Source organism: Phyllobates terribilis, unplaced genomic scaffold, assembly GCF_046119375.1.
Source record: "Phyllobates terribilis strain yellow unplaced genomic scaffold, ASM4611937v1 Scaffold_169__1_contigs__length_4117513, whole genome shotgun sequence".
Lineage (NCBI taxonomy): Eukaryota > Metazoa > Chordata > Amphibia > Anura > Dendrobatidae > Phyllobates > Phyllobates terribilis.
The window spans coordinates 3,758,769-3,775,126 of NW_027362929.1; the positions used below are offsets into that span (position 1 = coordinate 3,758,769).

The window sequence follows — 16,358 nt, forward strand, 5'->3', positions numbered from 1 at the left end:
AACCAGAATTGGTTTCCGACTACGGTGCCACCCAAGGATTCTGAAAAGTCCATTTGTGGAGATGGCCACCTGGACTCCCGTTAAGAAGACATGCTGTCAACCTCTAGATCCCTCACATGCCTGCACTTTTCGGCTTGCTGCTGCTGCAATCCACGCGTTTTAGATCTGCATAACTCCACCTCTTTTAGCACAGTACCCTCAACCCCCGGCTGTTCCCACCCGCCTCAACACCGTTGGAAGGGAGGAGAACCAATTAAGGCAGGGGGGGGGGGGTGGAACGAGCAGCTGTCTACCCTTAGCAGGAGGGTTGCTGATTAATTACCTCTCCTGCTGCTGCTGCTGCTGGCTGTCCAGCAGCAGACTGAAGGTGGCTGCTGCTGTGCGCAGGTATATAAAGGCTCAGAGCCTATTATGACACGCGCAGCCAGCGTTCCATTGCCACATTCCGTCTACTGCAGGCGGGATACCTGGATGGCTGAATGTCACTGAGAAGCTCACAGAGACCGCCATAAGCAACAGTTTAAAAGAATGCCACAGACTAATCAACCAAACTTTTTGGGTTGGTTTCTCTTTTATAGTCTGCAGGCATTAAATGAAAGAAGTCAGTGTTCCAGCAGAGGGAGACAACGTTTCAGAAAAGGCATTGTAGCAAACCAAAAAAGAAATTTTAAGCGCAGCAGAGTAACCAGCTCACATACCTGTTAGCTCAGGTGAGTTTAAAAGGCTGCTGTTGATAACAAGGGCATTTGCTAAATAGATGGTGTGTGTGCAACAATATACTGAAAGGTCAATTATATTGTGCAGCTTATCTCACCACCTGTAGTTATTTAGGTGAAAGCTCCAAAATGCTTGCCTAATATGTCTGTTTATCCAAAAGGAAGTATAGAGGGAGAGCTAGATAGATAGCATTGCATTACATTACATTACATGGCAATGCAATGCACAGTTGCTGAAGTTGAACCAAAATGAGCTTGTCATCTGGCTTCTGCAACTTTTAACATGAAAAATCCAATGAGGAGAAGAAAAGCAAAGCCAAAGAGTCCATCCCAAAATCCGACAAACAAGCAAAATGAACAAAAAGCATTGAATTCAATTCTTTCTGATTTTAGAAACTGCATTAAAGAAGGGGTGCACCGGTCCTGGAGATACTGCAATACCAGGTCAATGCGTGGAGTGGACAGAGCAAGCTCTTTTTCCATCTCCCTGTTCTAAAAATCCATTTAATATATGGTCCCCAGATAGGGGACGTATCAGATACTAAACTGATAAGAACAGATACTACACTTGATCTTAGCCAAAAGGCCGAGAAGCGATAACCAGAATTGGTTTCCGACTACGGTGCCACCCAAGGATTCTGAAAAGTCCATTTGTGGAGATGGCCACCTGGACTCCCGTTAAGAAGACATGCTGTCAACCTCTAGATCCCTCACATGCCTGCACTTTTCGGCTTGCTGCTGCTGCAATCCACGCGTTTTAGATCTGCATAACTCCACCTCTTTTAGCACAGTACCCTCAACCCCCGGCTGTTCCCACCCGCCTCAACACCGTTGGAAGGGAGGAGAACCAATTAAGGCGGGGGGGGGGTGGAACGAGCAGCTGTCTACCCTTAGCAGGAGGGTTGCTGATTAATTACCTCTCCTGCTGCTGCTGCTGCTGGCTGTCCAGCAGCAGACTGAAGGTGGCTGCTGCTGTGCGCAGGTATATAAAGGCTCAGAGCCTATTATGACACGCGCAGCCAGCGTTCCATTGCCACATTCCGTCTACTGCAGGCGGGATACCTGGATGGCTGAATGTCACTGAGAAGCTCACAGAGACCGCCATAAGCAACAGTTTAAAAGAATGCCACAGACTAATCAACCAAACTTTTTGGGTTGGTTTCTCTTTTATAGTCTGCAGGCATTAAATGAAAGAAGTCAGTGTTCCAGCAGAGGGAGACAACGTTTCAGAAAAGGCATTGTAGCAAACCAAAAAAGAAATTTTAAGCGCAGCAGAGTAACCAGCTCACATACCTGTTAGCTCAGGTGAGTTTAAAAGGCTGCTGTTGATAACAAGGGCATTTGCTAAATAGATGGTGTGTGTGCAACAATATACTGAAAGGTCAATTATATTGTGCAGCTTATCTCACCACCTGTAGTTATTTAGGTGAAAGCTCCAAAATGCTTGCCTAATATGTCTGTTTATCCAAAAGGAAGTATAGAGGGAGAGCTAGATAGATAGCATTGCATTACATTACATTACATGGCAATGCAATGCACAGTTGCTGAAGTTGAACCAAAATGAGCTTGTCATCTGGCTTCTGCAACTTTTAACATGAAAAATCCAATGAGGAGAAGAAAAGCAAAGCCAAAGAGTCCATCCCAAAATCCGACAAACAAGCAAAATGAACAAAAAGCATTGAATTCAATTCTTTCTGATTTTAGAAACTGCATTAAAGAAGGGGTGCACCGGTCCTGGAGATACTGCAATACCAGGTCAATGCGTGGAGTGGACAGAGCAAGCTCTTTTTCCATCTCCCTGTTCTAAAAATCCATTTAATATATGGTCCCCAGATAGGGGACGTATCAGATATTAAACTGATAAGAACAGATACTACACTTGATCTTAGCCAAAAGGCCGAGAAGCGATAACCAGAATTGGTTTCCGACTACGGTGCCACCCAAGGATTCTGAAAAGTCCATTTGTGGAGATGGCCACCTGGACTCCCGTTAAGAAGACATGCTGTCAACCTCTAGATCCCTCACATGCCTGCACTTTTCGGCTTGCTGCTGCTGCAATCCACGCGTTTTAGATCTGCATAACTCCACCTCTTTTAGCACAGTACCCTCAACCCCCGGCTGTTCCCACCCGCCTCAAAACCGTTGGAAGGGAGGAGAACCAATTAAGGCGGGGGGGTGGTGGAACGAGCAGCTGTCTACCCTTAGCAGGAGGGTTGCTGATTAATTACCTCTCCTGCTGCTGCTGCTGCTGGCTGTCCAGCAGCAGACTGAAGGTGGCTGCTGCTGTGCGCAGGTATATAAAGGCTCAGAGCCTATTATGACACGCGCAGCCAGCGTTCCATTGCCACATTCCGTCTACTGCAGGCGGGATACCTGGATGGCTGAATGTCACTGAGAAGCTCACAGAGACCGCCATAAGCAACAGTTTAAAAGAATGCCACAGACTAATCAACCAAACTTTTTGGGTTGGTTTCTCTTTTATAGTCTGCAGGCATTAAATGAAAGAAGTCAGTGTTCCAGCAGAGGGAGACAACGTTTCAGAAAAGGCATTGTAGCAAACCAAAAAAGAAATTTTAAGCGCAGCAGAGTAACCAGCTCACATACCTGTTAGCTCAGGTGAGTTTAAAAGGCTGCTGTTGATAACAAGGGCATTTGCTAAATAGATGGTGTGTGTGCAACAATATACTGAAAGGTCAATTATATTGTGCAGCTTATCTCACCACCTGTAGTTATTTAGGTGAAAGCTCCAAAATGCTTGCCTAATATGTCTGTTTATCCAAAAGGAAGTATAGAGGGAGAGCTAGATAGATAGCATTGCATTACATTACATTACATGGCAATGCAATGCACAGTTGCTGAAGTTGAACCAAAATGAGCTTGTCATCTGGCTTCTGCAACTTTTAACATGAAAAATCCAATGAGGAGAAGAAAAGCAAAGCCAAAGAGTCCATCCCAAAATCCGACAAACAAGCAAAATGAACAAAAAGCATTGAATTCAATTCTTTCTGATTTTAGAAACTGCATTAAAGAAGGGGTGCACCGGTCCTGGAGATACTGCAATACCAGGTCAATGCGTGGAGTGGACAGAGCAAGCTCTTTTTCCATCTCCCTGTTCTAAAAATCCATTTAATATATGGTCCCCAGATAGGGGACGTATCAGATACTAAACTGATAAGAACAGATACTACACTTGATCTTAGCCAAAAGGCCGAGAAGCGATAACCAGAATTGGTTTCCGACTACGGTGCCACCCAAGGATTCTGAAAAGTCCATTTGTGGAGATGGCCACCTGGACTCCCGTTAAGAAGACATGCTGTCAACCTCTAGATCCCTCACATGCCTGCACTTTTCGGCTTGCTGCTGCTGCAATCCACGCGTTTTAGATCTGCATAACTCCACCTCTTTTAGCACAGTACCCTCAACCCCCGGCTGTTCCCACCCGCCTCAACACCGTTGGAAGGGAGGAGAACCAATTAAGGCGGGGGGGGGGTGGAACGAGCAGCTGTCTACCCTTAGCAGGAGGGTTGCTGATTAATTACCTCTCCTGCTGCTGCTGCTGCTGGCTGTCCAGCAGCAGACTGAAGGTGGCTGCTGCTGTGCGCAGGTATATAAAGGCTCAGAGCCTATTATGACACGCGCAGCCAGCGTTCCATTGCCACATTCCGTCTACTGCAGGCGGGATACCTGGATGGCTGAATGTCACTGAGAAGCTCACAGAGACCGCCATAAGCAACAGTTTAAAAGAATGCCACAGACTAATCAACCAAACTTTTTGGGTTGGTTTCTCTTTTATAGTCTGCAGGCATTAAATGAAAGAAGTCAGTGTTCCAGCAGAGGGAGACAACGTTTCAGAAAAGGCATTGTAGCAAACCAAAAAAGAAATTTTAAGCGCAGCAGAGTAACCAGCTCACATACCTGTTAGCTCAGGTGAGTTTAAAAGGCTGCTGTTGATAACAAGGGCATTTGCTAAATAGATGGTGTGTGTGCAACAATATACTGAAAGGTCAATTATATTGTGCAGCTTATCTCACCACCTGTAGTTATTTAGGTGAAAGCTCCAAAATGCTTGCCTAATATGTCTGTTTATCCAAAAGGAAGTATAGAGGGAGAGCTAGATAGATAGCATTGCATTACATTACATTACATGGCAATGCAATGCACAGTTGCTGAAGTTGAACCAAAATGAGCTTGTCATCTGGCTTCTGCAACTTTTAACATGAAAAATCCAATGAGGAGAAGAAAAGCAAAGCCAAAGAGTCCATCCCAAAATCCGACAAACAAGCAAAATGAACAAAAAGCATTGAATTCAATTCTTTCTGATTTTAGAAACTGCATTAAAGAAGGGGTGCACCGGTCCTGGAGATACTGCAATACCAGGTCAATGCGTGGAGTGGACAGAGCAAGCTCTTTTTCCATCTCCCTGTTCTAAAAATCCATTTAATATATGGTCCCCAGATAGGGGACGTATCAGATATTAAACTGATAAGAACAGATTTTTTGATTGAAGCTGCATCCAAGGCACTGAAAAATGTGACCGAAGTCACACCAAAACAGCGCACGAGGCGAGGATTCATGTGGACCCTTCCCGGAGGAGAGGGTCCCCAATAAACCATCCCCATCCCTCCGAGCCAGAAGGCCACAGCGAGGGTCAGGGATCTCCGATGCTCTCCCTAGCCGAAGCCGGAGAAGAGCCGTTTTCGTGCTCCCAGCTTCCATCTAGGCTGCCACCCTAGTGGAGCTGGAGCCTGTGTTGGTTTCTCAGCCCAAAGCTGACCGGACCTCCGACCAGGTTTATAAAAATTCCCCTTCCTAGCCCGGAGGCCAGGAATAGGGGGGGTTGCTCAGAAAGTATGATTGGCAAAGGTGCGGCGTGCTACGAAGCCAAGTCTTTCTGGGGTTCCCAGTCCCAGTAAGCTTGGACTCCCACCAGGGCGCCTACTCCTGGGGCACATTGCTCCAAAGCCCTCACACTTACCCAGCCTAGTGACTTCGATCCTGGAGGGCCATGTTTTCCATCAGATAACTCTATGAGCCACCTGGCGTACTAACAAGTGCACCAAACCAGTGTGTAAAATGCATCAATTTACTAGGGCAGCCCAAGGACAAAACTGCCTTTTCAAAAGATACTACACTTGATCTTAGCCAAAAGGCCGAGAAGCGATAACCAGAATTGGTTTCCGACTACGGTGCCACCCAAGGATTCTGAAAAGTCCATTTGTGGAGATGGCCACCTGGACTCCCGTTAAGAAGACATGCTGTCAACCTCTAGATCCCTCACATGCCTGCACTTTTCGGCTTGCTGCTGCTGCAATCCACGCGTTTTAGATCTGCATAACTCCACCTCTTTTAGCACAGTACCCTCAACCCCCGGCTGTTCCCACCCGCCTCAACACCGTTGGAAGGGAGGAGAACCAATTAAGGCGGGGGGGGGGTGGAACGAGCAGCTGTCTACCCTTAGCAGGAGGGTTGCTGATTAATTACCTCTCCTGCTGCTGCTGCTGCTGGCTGTCCAGCAGCAGACTGAAGGTGGCTGCTGCTGTGCGCAGGTATATAAAGGCTCAGAGCCTATTATGACACGCGCAGCCAGCGTTCCATTGCCACATTCCGTCTACTGCAGGCGGGATACCTGGATGGCTGAATGTCACTGAGAAGCTCACAGAGACCGCCATAAGCAACAGTTTAAAAGAATGCCACAGACTAATCAACCAAACTTTTTGGGTTGGTTTCTCTTTTATAGTCTGCAGGCATTAAATGAAAGAAGTCAGTGTTCCAGCAGAGGGAGACAACGTTTCAGAAAAGGCATTGTAGCAAACCAAAAAAGAAATTTTAAGCGCAGCAGAGTAACCAGCTCACATACCTGTTAGCTCAGGTGAGTTTAAAATCCTGCTGTTGATAACAAGGGCATTTGCTAAATAGATGGTGTGTGTGCAACAATATACTGAAAGGTCAATTATATTGTGCAGCTTGTCTCACCACCTGTAGTTATTTAGGTGAAAGCTCCAAAATGCTTGCCTAATATGTCTGTTTATCCAAAAGGAAGTATAGAGGGAGAGCTAGATAGATAGCATTGCATTACATTACATTACATGGCAATGCAATGCACAGTTGCTGAAGTTGAACCAAAATGAGCTTGTCATCTGGCTTCTGCAACTTTTAACATGAAAAATCCAATGAGGAGAAGAAAAGCAAAGCCAAAGAGTCCATCCCAAAATCCGACAAACAAGCAAAATGAACAAAAAGCATTGAATTCAATTCTTTCTGATTTTAGAAACTGCATTAAAGAAGGGGTGCACCGGTCCTGGAGATACTGCAATACCAGGTCAATGCGTGGAGTGGACAGAGCAAGCTCTTTTTCCATCTCCCTGTTCTAAAAATCCATTTAATATATGGTCCCCAGATAGGGGACGTATCAGATATTAAACTGATAAGAACAGATACTACACTTGATCTTAGCCAAAAGGCCGAGAAGCGATAACCAGAATTGGTTTCCGACTACGGTGCCACCCAAGGATTCTGAAAAGTCCATTTGTGGAGATGGCCACCTGGACTCCCGTTAAGAAGACATGCTGTCAACCTCTAGATCCCTCACATGCCTGCACTTTTCGGCTTGCTGCTGCTGCAATCCACGCGTTTTAGATCTGCATAACTCCACCTCTTTTAGCACAGTACCCTCAACCCCCGGCTGTTCCCACCCGCCTCAACACCGTTGGAAGGGAGGAGAACCAATTAAGGCGGGGGGGGGGGTGGAACGAGCAGCTGTCTACCCTTAGCAGGAGGGTTGCTGATTAATTACCTCTCCTGCTGCTGCTGCTGCTGGCTGTCCAGCAGCAGACTGAAGGTGGCTGCTGCTGTGCGCAGGTATATAAAGGCTCAGAGCCTATTATGACACGCGCAGCCAGCGTTCCATTGCCACATTCCGTCTACTGCAGTCGGGATACCTGGATGGCTGAATGTCACTGAGAAGCTCACAGAGACCGCCATAAGCAACAGTTTAAAAGAATGCCACAGACTAATCAACCAAACTTTTTGGGTTGGTTTCTCTTTTATAGTCTGCAGGCATTAAATGAAAGAAGTCAGTGTTCCAGCAGAGGGAGACAACGTTTCAGAAAAGGCATTGTAGCAAACCAAAAAAGAAATTTTAAGCGCAGCAGAGTAACCAGCTCACATACCTGTTAGCTCAGGTGAGTTTAAAAGGCTGCTGTTGATAACAAGGGCATTTGCTAAATAGATGGTGTGTGTGCAACAATATACTGAAAGGTCAATTATATTGTGCAGCTTATCTCACCACCTGTAGTTATTTAGGTGAAAGCTCCAAAATGCTTGCCTAATATGTCTGTTTATCCAAAAGGAAGTATAGAGGGAGAGCTAGATAGATAGCATTGCATTACATTACATTACATGGCAATGCAATGCACAGTTGCTGAAGTTGAACCAAAATGAGCTTGTCATCTGGCTTCTGCAACTTTTAACATGAAAAATCCAATGAGGAGAAGAAAAGCAAAGCCAAAGAGTCCATCCCAAAATCCGACAAACAAGCAAAATGAACAAAAAGCATTGAATTCAATTCTTTCTGATTTTAGAAACTGCATTAAAGAAGGGGTGCACCGGTCCTGGAGATACTGCAATACCAGGTCAATGCGTGGAGTGGACAGAGCAAGCTCTTTTTCCATCTCCCTGTTCTAAAAATCCATTTAATATATGGTCCCCAGATAGGGGACGTATCAGATATTAAACTGATAAGAACAGATACTACACTTGATCTTAGCCAAAAGGCCGAGAAGCGATAACCAGAATTGGTTTCCGACTACGGTGCCACCCAAGGATTCTGAAAAGTCCATTTGTGGAGATGGCCACCTGGACTCCCGTTAAGAAGACATGCTGTCAACCTCTAGATCCCTCACATGCCTGCACTTTTCGGCTTGCTGCTGCTGCAATCCACGCGTTTTAGATCTGCATAACTCCACCTCTTTTAGCACAGTACCCTCAACCCCCGGCTGTTCCCACCCGCCTCAACACCGTTGGAAGGGAGGAGAACCAATTAAGGCGGGGGGGGGGGGGAACGAGCAGCTGTCTACCCTTAGCAGGAGGGTTGCTGATTAATTACCTCTCCTGCTGCTGCTGCTGGCTGTCCAGCAGCAGACTGAAGGTGGCTGCTGCTGTGCGCAGATATATAAAGGCTCAGAGCCTATTATGACACGCGCAGCCAGCGTTCCATTGCCACATTCCGTCTACTGCAGGCGGGATACCTGGATGGCTGAATGTCACTGAGAAGCTCACAGAGACCGCCATAAGCAACAGTTTAAAAGAATGCCACAGACTAATCAACCAAACTTTTTGGGTTGGTTTCTCTTTTATAGTCTGCAGGCATTAAATGAAAGAAGTCAGTGTTCCAGCAGAGGGAGACAACGTTTCAGAAAAGGCATTGTAGCAAACCAAAAAAGAAATTTTAAGCGCAGCAGAGTAACCAGCTCACATACCTGTTAGCTCAGGTGAGTTTAAAAGGCTGCTGTTGATAACAAGGGCATTTGCTAAATAGATGGTGTGTGTGCAACAATATACTGAAAGGTCAATTATATTGTGCAGCTTGTCTCACCACCTGTAGTTATTTAAGTGAAAGCTCCAAAATGCTTGCCTAATATGTCTGTTTATCCAAAAGGAAGTATAGAGGGAGAGCTAGATAGATAGCATTGCATTACATTACATTACATGGCAATGCAATGCACAGTTGCTGAAGTTGAACCAAAATGAGCTTGTCATCTGGCTTCTGCAACTTTTAACATGAAAAATCCAATGAGGAGAAGAAAAGCAAAGCCAAAGAGTCCATCCCAAAATCCGACAAACAAGCAAAATGAACAAAAAGCATTGAATTCAATTCTTTCTGATTTTAGAAACTGCATTAAAGAAGGGGTGCACCGGTCCTGGAGATACTGCAATACCAGGTCAATGCGTGGAGTGGACAGAGCAAGCTCTTTTTCCATCTCCCTGTTCTAAAAATCCATTTAATATATGGTCCCCAGATAGGGGACGTATCAGATATTAAACTGATAAGAACAGATACTACACTTGATCTTAGCCAAAAGGCCGAGAAGCGATAACCAGAATTGGTTTCCGACTACGGTGCCACCCAAGGATTCTGAAAAGTCCATTTGTGGAGATGGCCACCTGGACTCCCGTTAAGAAGACATGCTGTCAACCTCTAGATCCCTCACATGCCTGCACTTTTCGGCTTGCTGCTGCTGCAATCCACGCGTTTTAGATCTGCATAACTCCACCTCTTTTAGCACAGTACCCTCAACCCCCGGCTGTTCCCACCCGCCTCAACACCGTTGGAAGGGAGGAGAACCAATTAAGGCGGGGGGGGGGTGGAACGAGCAGCTGTCTACCCTTAGCAGGAGGGTTGCTGATTAATTACCTCTCCTGCTGCTGCTGCTGCTGGCTGTCCAGCAGCAGACTGAAGGTGGCTGCTGCTGTGCGCAGGTATATAAAGGCTCAGAGCCTATTATGACACGCGCAGCCAGCGTTCCATTGCCACATTCCGTCTACTGCAGGCGGGATACCTGGATGGCTGAATGTCACTGAGAAGCTCACAGAGACCGCCATAAGCAACAGTTTAAAAGAATGCCACAGACTAATCAACCAAACTTTTTGGGTTGGTTTCTCTTTTATAGTCTGCAGGCATTAAATGAAAGAAGTCAGTGTTCCAGCAGAGGGAGACAACGTTTCAGAAAAGGCATTGTAGCAAACCAAAAAAGAAATTTTAAGCGCAGCAGAGTAACCAGCTCACATACCTGTTAGCTCAGGTGAGTTTAAAAGGCTGCTGTTGATAACAAGGGCATTTGCTAAATAGATGGTGTGTGTGCAACAATATACTGAAAGGTCAATTATATTGTGCAGCTTATCTCACCACCTGTAGTTATTTAGGTGAAAGCTCCAAAATGCTTGCCTAATATGTCTGTTTATCCAAAAGGAAGTATAGAGGGAGAGCTAGATAGATAGCATTGCATTACATTACATTACATGGCAATGCAATGCACAGTTGCTGAAGTTGAACCAAAATGAGCTTGTCATCTGGCTTCTGCAACTTTTAACATGAAAAATCCAATGAGGAGAAGAAAAGCAAAGCCAAAGAGTCCATCCCAAAATCCGACAAACAAGCAAAATGAACAAAAAGCATTGAATTCAATTCTTTCTGATTTTAGAAACTGCATTAAAGAAGGGGTGCACCGGTCCTGGAGATACTGCAATACCAGGTCAATGCGTGGAGTGGACAGAGCAAGCTCTTTTTCCATCTCCCTGTTCTAAAAATCCATTTAATATATGGTCCCCAGATAGGGGACGTATCAGATATTAAACTGATAAGAACAGATACTACACTTGATCTTAGCCAAAAGGCCGAGAAGCGATAACCAGAATTGGTTTCCGACTACGGTGCCACCCAAGGATTCTGAAAAGTCCATTTGTGGAGATGGCCACCTGGACTCCCGTTAAGAAGACATGCTGTCAACCTCTAGATCCCTCACATGCCTGCACTTTTCGGCTTGCTGCTGCTGCAATCCACGCGTTTTAGATCTGCATAACTCCACCTCTTTTAGCACAGTACCCTCAACCCCCGGCTGTTCCCACCCGCCTCAACACCGTTGGAAGGGAGGAGAACCAATTAAGGCGGGGGGGGGGGGTGGAACGAGCAGCTGTCTACCCTTAGCAGGAGGGTTGCTGATTAATTACCTCTCCTGCTGCTGCTGCTGCTGGCTGTCCAGCAGCAGACTGAAGGTGGCTGCTGCTGTGCGCAGGTATATAAAGGCTCAGAGCCTATTATGACACGCGCAGCCAGCGTTCCATTGCCACATTCCGTCTACTGCAGGCGGGATACCTGGATGGCTGAATGTCACTGAGAAGCTCACAGAGACCGCCATAAGCAACAGTTTAAAAGAATGCCACAGACTAATCAACCAAACTTTTTGGGTTGGTTTCTCTTTTATAGTCTGCAGGCATTAAATGAAAGAAGTCAGTGTTCCAGCAGAGGGAGACAACGTTTCAGAAAAGGCATTGTAGCAAACCAAAAAAGAAATTTTAAGCGCAGCAGAGTAACCAGCTCACATACCTGTTAGCTCAGGTGAGTTTAAAAGGCTGCTGTTGATAACAAGGGCATTTGCTAAATAGATGGTGTGTGTGCAACAATATACTGAAAGGTCAATTATATTGTGCAGCTTATCTCACCACCTGTAGTTATTTAGGTGAAAGCTCCAAAATGCTTGCCTAATATGTCTGTTTATCCAAAAGGAAGTATAGAGGGAGAGCTAGATAGATAGCATTGCATTACATTACATTACATGGCAATGCAATGCACAGTTGCTGAAGTTGAACCAAAATGAGCTTGTCATCTGGCTTCTGCAACTTTTAACATGAAAAATCCAATGAGGAGAAGAAAAGCAAAGCCAAAGAGTCCATCCCAAAATCCGACAAACAAGCAAAATGAACAAAAAGCATTGAATTCAATTCTTTCTGATTTTAGAAACTGCATTAAAGAAGGGGTGCACCGGTCCTGGAGATACTGCAATACCAGGTCAATGCGTGGAGTGGACAAAGCAAGCTCTTTTTCCATCTCCCTGTTCTAAAAATCCATTTAATATATGGTCCCCAGATAGGGGACGTATCAGATATTAAACTGATAAGAACAGATACTACACTTGATCTTAGCCAAAAGGCCGAGAAGCGATAACCAGAATTGGTTTCCGACTACGGTGCCACCCAAGGATTATGAAAAGTCCATTTGTGGAGATGGCCACCTGGACTCCCGTTAAGAAGACATGCTGTCAACCTCTAGATCCCTCACATGCCTGCACTTTTCGGCTTGCTGCTGCTGCAATCCACGCGTTTTAGATCTGCATAACTCCACCTCTTTTAGCACAGTACCCTCAACCCCCGGCTGTTCCCACCCGCCTCAACACCGTTGGAAGGGAGGAGAACCAATTAAGGCGGGGGGGGGGGGTGGAACGAGCAGCTGTCTACCCTTAGCAGGAGGGTTGCTGATTAATTACCTCTCCTGCTGCTGCTGCTGCTGGCTGTTCAGCAGCAGACTGAAGGTGGCTGCTGCTGTGCGCAGGTATATTAAGGCTCAGAGCCTATTATGACACGCGCAGCCAGCGTTCCATTGCCACATTCCGTCTACTGCAGGCGGGATACCTGGATGGCTGAATGTCACTGAGAAGCTCACAGAGACCGCCATAAGCAACAGTTTAAAAGAATGCCACAGACTAATCAACCAAACTTTTTGGGTTGGTTTCTCTTTTATAGTCTGCAGGCATTAAATGAAAGAAGTCAGTGTTCCAGCAGAGGGAGACAACGTTTCAGAAAAGGCATTGTAGCAAACCAAAAAAGAAATTTTAAGCGCAGCAGAGTAACCAGCTCACATACCTGTTAGCTCAGGTGAGTTTAAAAGGCTGCTGTTGATAACAAGGGCATTTGCTAAATAGATGGTGTGTGTGCAACAATATACTGAAAGGTCAATTATATTGTGCAGCTTATCTCACCACCTGTAGTTATTTAGGTGAAAGCTCCAAAATGCTTGCCTAATATGTCTGTTTATCCAAAAGGAAGTATAGAGGGAGAGCTAGATAGATAGCATTGCATTACATTACATTACATGGCAATGCAATGCACAGTTGCTGAAGTTGAACCAAAATGAGCTTGTCATCTGGCTTCTGCAACTTTTAACATGAAAAATCCAATGAGGAGAAGAAAAGCAAAGCCAAAGAGTCCATCCCAAAATTCGACAAACAAGCAAAATGAACAAAAAGCATTGAATTCAATTCTTTCTGATTTTAGAAACTGCATTAAAGAAGGGGTGCACCGGTCCTGGAGATACTGCAATACCAGGTCAATGCGTGGAGTGGACAGAGCAAGCTCTTTTTCCATCTCCCTGTTCTAAAAATCCATTTAATATATGGTCCCCAGATAGGGGACGTATCAGATATTAAACTGATAAGAACAGATACTACACTTGATCTTAGCCAAAAGGCCGAGAAGCGATAACCAGAATTGGTTTCCGACTACGGTGCCACCCAAGGATTCTGAAAAGTCCATTTGTGGAGATGGCCACCTGGACTCCCGTTAAGAAGACATGCTGTCAACCTCTAGATCCCTCACATGCCTGCAATTTTCGGCTTGCTGCTGCTGCAATCCACGCGTTTTAGATCTGCATAACTCCACCTCTTTTAGCACAGTACCCTCAACCCCCGGCTGTTCCCACCCGCCTCAACACCGTTGGAAGGGAGGAGAACCAATTAAGGCGGGGGGGGGGGTGGAACGAGCAGCTGTCTACCCTTAGCAGGAGGGTTGCTGATTAATTACCTCTCCTGCTGCTGCTGCTGCTGGCTGTCCAGCAGCAGACTGAAGGTGGCTGCTGCTGTGCGCAGGTATATAAAGGCTCAGAGCCTATTATGACACGCGCAGCCAGCGTTCCATTGCCACATTCCGTCTACTGCAGGCGGGATACCTGGATGGCTGAATGTCACTGAGAAGCTCACAGAGACCGCCATAAGCAACAGTTTAAAAGAATGCCACAGACTAATCAACCAAACTTTTTGGGTTGGTTTCTCTTTTATAGTCTGCAGGCATTAAATGAAAGAAGTCAGTGTTCCAGCAGAGGGAGACAACGTTTCAGAAAAGGCATTGTAGCAAACCAAAAAAGAAATTTTAAGCGCAGCAGAGTAACCAGCTCACATACCTGTTAGCTCAGGTGAGTTTAAAAGGCTGCTGTTGATAACAAGGGCATTTGCTAAATAGATGGTGTGTGTGCAACAATATACTGAAAGGTCAATTATATTGTGCAGCTTATCTCACCACCTGTAGTTATTTAGGTGAAAGCTCCAAAATGCTTGCCTAATATGTCTGTTTATCCAAAAGGAAGTATAGAGGGAGAGCTAGATAGATAGCATTGCATTACATTACATTACATGGCAATGCACAGTTGCTGAAGTTGAACCAAAATGAGCTTGTCATCTGGCTTCTGCAACTTTTAACATGAAAAATCCAATGAGGAGAAGAAAAGCAAAGCCAAAGAGTCCATCCCAAAATCCGACAAACAAGCAAAATGAACAAAAAGCATTGAATTCAATTCTTTCTGATTTTAGAAACTGCATTAAAGAAGGGGTGCACCGGTCCTGGAGATACTGCAATACCAGGTCAATGCGTGGAGTGGACAGAGCAAGCTCTTTTTCCATCTCCCTGTTCTAAAAATCCATTTAATATATGGTCCCCAGATAGGGACGTATCAGATATTAAACTGATAAGAACAGATTTTTTTTTTTTTTTTTTTTTATCGAAAGCCCGAATTCGTGTACAAAACCCGAGTGCGCTTAAAAAAGTGACAAGTGCCACAAAAAAAGTGCACTAGGATGCTGGTCTTCTTGAAACCCTCTCCAAAAGGAGAAGGGTCCCCCAAACCATTCCCCGTCCCTCCGAGCCAAAAGGCCACAGCGAGGAACAGGGACAAAAAGCCACCTCCAGCCGAAGCCAGAGGCGACCCAATCTTACCCCCAGCACCTGCCCGAGTTCTCACCCGAGCATGGCACTGGGAGCCAAAGACTGTGCTCCCCTCCCGGAAGAGGGGAGCCAACAACGCTCTCCTCCCGAAAGAGGAGAGCCAGGGGGGTTCAGGGGGGAGCGGAACCTGATGGCCACACACTCCCCCCCTAGACCTGCCAAGAGAGGAACCCGTAAGGGAACCGCATCCCGACAAAATCCTAGTAGGACGTGACACACGTGAATAAGTGGACACACAGTGACAAAGAAATTAAATAAATAGTGAAGGTTTCACAGTATAATACTGCCCGGACCTTCGACCGGGAATTGAAAAATTCCCCATCCTAAGGCCAGAAGGCCCGGAATAAGGGTGTGTGCGAAGAAAGAAAATTTGAAGTGCTTGTGCAAATGTGCCATAAACTCAAGTGGGGTTCCCAATCCCAGTGAGTTTAGGCACCCCAGGGTCACCACTCCTGGGGCACTTCACACTTCGGGCTTTCGATCTTCCCCGGCCCAATGGCGTCGATCCTGGGGGGCCATGCTTTCCACCAGATGACTATATTAGCCACCTGGCGTACTAACAAGCGCCTAAACCCCAGTGTGCATAATGTATCAATCTACTAGGGCGGCCAACATCCAAAACCGCCTTTTCGAAAGATACTACACTTGATCTTAGCCAAAAGGCCGAGAAGCGATAACCAGAATTGGTTTCCGACTACGGTGCCACCCAAGGATTCTGAAAAGTCCATTTGTGGAGATGGCCACCTGGACTCCCGTTAAGAAGACATGCTGTCAACCTCTAGATCCCTCACATGCCTGCACTTTTCGGCTTGCTGCTGCTGCAATCCACGCGTTTTAGATCTGCATAACTCCACCTCTTTTAGCACAGTACCCTCAACCCCCGGCTGTTCCCACCCGCCTCAACACCGTTGGAAGGGAGGAGAACCAATTAAGGCGGGGGGGGGGGTGGAACGAGCAGCTGTCTACCCTTAGCAGGAGGGTTGCTGATTAATTACCTCTCCTGCTGCTGCTGCTGCTGGCTGTCCAGCAGCAGACTGAAGGTGGCTGCTGCTGTGCGCAGGTATATAAAGGCTCAGAGCCTATTATGACACGCGCAGC

General features: G+C 46.1%; 11 non-coding genes and 2 pseudogenes across 11 annotated transcripts; all 13 read right to left on the reverse strand.

Annotated features, from left to right (window-relative positions):
- Positions 1 to 1,123: 1,123 nt before the first annotated feature.
- Positions 1,124 to 1,314, reverse strand: LOC141210334 (U2 spliceosomal RNA). The gene has a single exon (XR_012280506.1). It is a non-coding gene; the product is annotated as a U2 spliceosomal RNA (small nuclear RNA).
- A 1,120-nt stretch (positions 1,315 to 2,434) lies between these two features.
- LOC141209648 (U2 spliceosomal RNA) lies at positions 2,435 to 2,625 on the reverse strand. Its single transcript, XR_012279841.1, has one exon. It is a non-coding gene; the product is annotated as a U2 spliceosomal RNA (small nuclear RNA).
- Positions 2,626 to 3,745: 1,120 nt separating this feature from the next.
- LOC141210335 (U2 spliceosomal RNA) lies at positions 3,746 to 3,936 on the reverse strand. Its single transcript, XR_012280507.1, has one exon. It is a non-coding gene; the product is annotated as a U2 spliceosomal RNA (small nuclear RNA).
- Positions 3,937 to 5,056: 1,120 nt separating this feature from the next.
- On the reverse strand, positions 5,057 to 5,238 carry LOC141210539 (U2 spliceosomal RNA). Its single transcript, XR_012280703.1, has one exon. It is a non-coding gene; the product is annotated as a U2 spliceosomal RNA (small nuclear RNA).
- A 524-nt stretch (positions 5,239 to 5,762) lies between these two features.
- On the reverse strand, positions 5,763 to 5,878 carry LOC141210746 (U2 spliceosomal RNA; annotated as a pseudogene).
- A 1,120-nt stretch (positions 5,879 to 6,998) lies between these two features.
- Positions 6,999 to 7,189, reverse strand: LOC141209649 (U2 spliceosomal RNA). Its single transcript, XR_012279842.1, has one exon. It is a non-coding gene; the product is annotated as a U2 spliceosomal RNA (small nuclear RNA).
- Positions 7,190 to 8,310: 1,121 nt separating this feature from the next.
- Positions 8,311 to 8,501, reverse strand: LOC141209650 (U2 spliceosomal RNA). Its single transcript, XR_012279843.1, has one exon. It is a non-coding gene; the product is annotated as a U2 spliceosomal RNA (small nuclear RNA).
- Positions 8,502 to 9,618: 1,117 nt separating this feature from the next.
- LOC141209651 (U2 spliceosomal RNA) lies at positions 9,619 to 9,809 on the reverse strand. Its single transcript, XR_012279844.1, has one exon. It is a non-coding gene; the product is annotated as a U2 spliceosomal RNA (small nuclear RNA).
- A 1,120-nt stretch (positions 9,810 to 10,929) lies between these two features.
- LOC141209652 (U2 spliceosomal RNA) lies at positions 10,930 to 11,120 on the reverse strand. Its single transcript, XR_012279845.1, has one exon. It is a non-coding gene; the product is annotated as a U2 spliceosomal RNA (small nuclear RNA).
- A 1,122-nt stretch (positions 11,121 to 12,242) lies between these two features.
- Positions 12,243 to 12,433, reverse strand: LOC141210020 (U2 spliceosomal RNA). Its single transcript, XR_012280201.1, has one exon. It is a non-coding gene; the product is annotated as a U2 spliceosomal RNA (small nuclear RNA).
- A 1,122-nt stretch (positions 12,434 to 13,555) lies between these two features.
- On the reverse strand, positions 13,556 to 13,746 carry LOC141209653 (U2 spliceosomal RNA). Its single transcript, XR_012279846.1, has one exon. It is a non-coding gene; the product is annotated as a U2 spliceosomal RNA (small nuclear RNA).
- A 1,116-nt stretch (positions 13,747 to 14,862) lies between these two features.
- LOC141210707 (U2 spliceosomal RNA) lies at positions 14,863 to 15,049 on the reverse strand. Its single transcript, XR_012280828.1, has one exon. It is a non-coding gene; the product is annotated as a U2 spliceosomal RNA (small nuclear RNA).
- Positions 15,050 to 15,843: 794 nt separating this feature from the next.
- LOC141210839 (U2 spliceosomal RNA) lies at positions 15,844 to 15,935 on the reverse strand (annotated as a pseudogene).
- Between the last annotated feature and the right edge of the window lie 423 nt (positions 15,936 to 16,358).